Genomic DNA, 3,938 nt, shown 5'->3' on the forward strand with positions numbered 1-3,938 from the left:
AAATAAAATTTAAAAAAAAAAACTTTAAAAAAAAAGTACATATGAATGGGTATTCCTGTTATTACAGAAGTCCAGAATGAAGGCTGCATAGAGGAGTGGACTTGGGGGGAAGAGATTGCATAACAGTGAAAGAGTTTTTATTTTTCTTTTCAAAGAAGAAGGGGGTAGGGGGTGGGTAGGGAGAGAAGTGCAACAATGAATGACTGGAAACCCTAAGTCTTTGTAAACTTTCATTAAATTGAATTTAAAAAAAATACTCCTTAGGATGAGTGACACCTTCTCATCATGGAGGACCATAGAGATAAGGTGCTTCCAAATTACCCCAAGAAACTGCTGGAGCACAAGGAGATCAATAGCAGTATCAAGGAGTTAAGGGAGCAAATTAAGAATTTACCAATCAGTATGAAAACTCTGAAAATGATCTGAAGGCTCTTCAAAGTGTTGGCCAGATTGTAGGTGAAGTATGTAGCCAATTAACTGAAGAAGAACTTACTGTTAAAGTGTTGTCAACAGCTTGACAAAAGTAGGCTGAAGCCAGGAATAAGGGTTGCTTTGAATATAACTACACTAACTATCATGAGATATTTGCCAAGAGAAATGGATCCACTGGTTTACACTTTGTCTCATGAGGACCCTGGCAATGTTTATTCTAAAGTTGGATGGCTATCAGAAGAGATCAGAGAATTAAGAGAGGTGATAGAACTGCCTCTTACAAAACCAGATTTCAGTGTCTAATAATACTACCTCCAAAAGACTGTTTATTATATGGACCACCAAGTATAGGAAAAACACTTTTGGCCAGGGTTGTTGCTAGCCAGCTGGACTGCAATTTTTAAAAAGTTGTATCTAGTTCTATTGTAGACAAGTACACGGTCAAAGTGCTCATTTGATCGGAGAAATACCAATGACCATCGGCTGTGCATAATTTTTATGGATAAAATAGATGCTATTGGTGGTGGTCATTTTTTCTGAGGGTATCTGAGCTAATAGATTCTGAGAATCGAGGTCCTGAATCAAAAAGATAGATGTGATACTCTGCATAGAGTTAAAATGATCATGGCTATAAATAGACCAGATACACTAGATTCTGCTTTGCTACATCCAGGAAGATTGTTGTTGTTTTTGTTGTTGATTGCCTTCAATTCGAGCACGACTCAGCGACCCTATGGACAAAAGGCCTGAAGCCCCTCTAAAACTACTGACATTTATCAAAGTTCATAGAGTTTCCAGAGGCATGTAGCTTAGGAAGTGAATGCCAGATCTGCTCCCAACCAGAAAGATTAGAGAGAAAAATACATATTGATTTGCCAAATGAACAAGCAAGATTAGATATACTGAAAATCCACGCAGGTCCCATTACAAAGCAGAGAGAAATAGATTATGAAGCAATTGTGATGCTTTCACATGGCTTCAATGGAGCAGGTATGTTTGCAATTCATGCTGATCATGATTTTGTAGTACAAGAAGACTTCATGAAAGCAGTCAGAAAAGTGGCTGATTCTAAGAAGCTAGAGTCTAAATTGCATTACAAACCTGTGTCATTTACTATAAAGTTTTTGATGGCGGCATGACAGATATGTTTATTGTAAAAATAATGTTAAAGAAAACAATGGTGGGGAGATCTGGTGGCCTAGTGGCAAGAAGCTGTACTGCAATCCCAGAGGCGCACGGTTCAAATCCACCAGATGCTCTGCTGGGGAAGGAGGGACCATCTCCTCCTGTACCAGTCAGATCTGATTTGACGGTACACACACACACACACACACACACACACACACACAATAAAATGAAATAAAATAAAAAGAAAACAATGGAAGTATAGGCAATGATCTCAACAAAAGTGTATGAATAAAAATATATGGATTAACATTAAAAAAAAAAAGAATGCTCCTTAGAAGCAAAGGCAGCAAGATTTGTCTCACATACTCTAGATATGTCATCAGCTGGGGCCAGACCCAGGAGAAAGACACCATAGCTAGTAAAGGGTCAGCAAAAAAGAGGAGGCTTCACAGTGAGACAGACTGACACAGTGGTTTCAAAAAATGGGCTCTAATGCAGCAGTGACTAGGAGGACAGCACAATGGGCAAGGCTTCCTTCTGTTGTTCCTGGGTAACTCTAATTTCGAACAGACTGGATGGTACCTAGTATTAACGGGAAAACTGAAACCAGGGATACTGCTAGGAGGCTGTTAAAGGAAACTAAAACGGATGATTGTGGGTGAACTAGAGCAAAATTAAGGCAGGGTAGCTGGGCTTCTGAATTTGAAGGGCACAAAGAAGCCAAATGTGGCTGGAGCTTAATGAACAAGGGATCGACACAAGGGGTCAAGTTGGAGGAAGAAAGATCAGGCTGGTCACCAAAGGCTGGGTCAAGCAGAACATTAGAGCCCATTGTAGGTGCTTGGTTTTCCTCCTTTTAACTCTGTGATAAAAAGTTTCAAAATTTATATAAGTAAAAAGAATAGTATAATAAGAATTACACTCTTGACCTTTGATTAAAAACCCAATACTCCTTTCTACGAAGATGGCGCCGAAAGCGAAGAAGGAAGCCCCGGCCCCTCCCAAAACCGAAGCCAAAGCAAAGGCATTGAAGGCCAAGAAGGCAGTCCTGAAGGGCGTCCACAGCCAAAAAAAAAAGAAGATCCGCACGTCACCCACGTTCCGGCGGCCTAAGACGCTGAGACTCTGACGGCAGCCCAAATACCCCCGGAAGAGCGCTCCCAGGAGAAACAAGCTTGATCGCTATGCCATCATCAAATTTCCCCTGACCACTGAGTCAGCTATGAAGAAGATAGAAGATAACAACACACTTGTGTTCATTGTGGATGTCAAGACCAACAAGGACCAAATTAAACAAGCTATAAAGAAGCTCTGTGACATTGATGTGGCTAAGGTCAACACTTTGATTAGGCCTGATGGAGAGAAGGCCTATGTTCGACTTGCTCCTGATTATGATGCTTTGGATGTTGCCAACAAAATTGGGATCATCTAAACTGAGTCCAGCGGGCTAATTCTAAATGTAATAAATTTTTCTCACCAAAAAAACAAAAACAAACAAAAAAAAAAACCCCAATACTGTGCTCGCTTCGGCAGCACATATACTAAAATTGGAAAGATACAGAGAAGATTAGCAAGGCCCCTGTGCAAGGATGACATGCAATTCATGAAGCGTTCCATATTTAAACAAACAAACCCCACCCAATACTGTGTTATAGATAGATAGATAGATAGATAGATAGATAGATAGATAGATACAGATATAGATATATTTGATTGTTAACCCATTTGAAAGTAAATTCCAGACATCATGATACCCTTAATTACATTAGATACATCTCCTAGGAATAAGGGACATTCCCACCATTACCTCAATGGCATTATTGTTATCTATTGTTGGGTGCTTTTGAGTAAGTTCTGACTCACAGGAGCCTGAAGTACAACAAAATGAAACACTGCAGTTTTGTATCATTCTCTTAATTATTACTATATTGGAGCCTTTGGTCCCAGACGGTGTCATTACATCCTGATGTGGGTGTTCCTCTTTTTACCCGACTCTGGATCCTGTACTTCACCAAGTATCATGTTTTTCTAGAGGGACAGGCACCTCCTAATAGCATATCCAAATGTTGAGACACAAAATGTCATCATCCTGGCTTCTGAAGAACATTCCAGCTATTCTCTTTCAAAGACAGAATTGTTTGTCTGGCAATTCAGGGTCCATTCAATATTCTTAGTTAACATCATATTTCAAAGGCAGCAATTCTGTCTTCCTTATTCCTTGCCCAGCTGCGTATCAGGTGACTGAAAACACCAGAGTCAGGTGCATTTTAGTCATCACATCTTTGCTTTATAACATTTTCTTTTCTTTTTTAAATAATCTTAATGAGCATTTACAGAGATTTTGGATTTCCATTCATTCATTGCTGCACTTCTCCCCC

The 3,938-nt window shown here is 39.7% G+C and overlaps 1 protein-coding gene and 1 pseudogene across 1 annotated transcript in view; one reads left to right on the forward strand and one right to left on the reverse strand.

Annotated features, from left to right (window-relative positions):
- Positions 1–3,938, reverse strand: part of LOC102871028 (nucleolar and spindle-associated protein 1-like) — a 52,781-nt gene that overhangs the window by 42,708 nt on the left and 6,135 nt on the right. The gene's annotated exons all lie outside the window — the stretch shown is intronic.
- On the forward strand, positions 283–1,571 carry LOC102848610 (annotated as a pseudogene).

The sequence above is a fragment of the Elephantulus edwardii genome, unplaced genomic scaffold (assembly GCF_000299155.1).
Source record: "Elephantulus edwardii isolate Elephantulus edwardi_28Jun2011 unplaced genomic scaffold, EleEdw1.0 scaffold00026, whole genome shotgun sequence".
Classification (NCBI taxonomy): domain Eukaryota; kingdom Metazoa; phylum Chordata; class Mammalia; order Macroscelidea; family Macroscelididae; genus Elephantulus; species Elephantulus edwardii.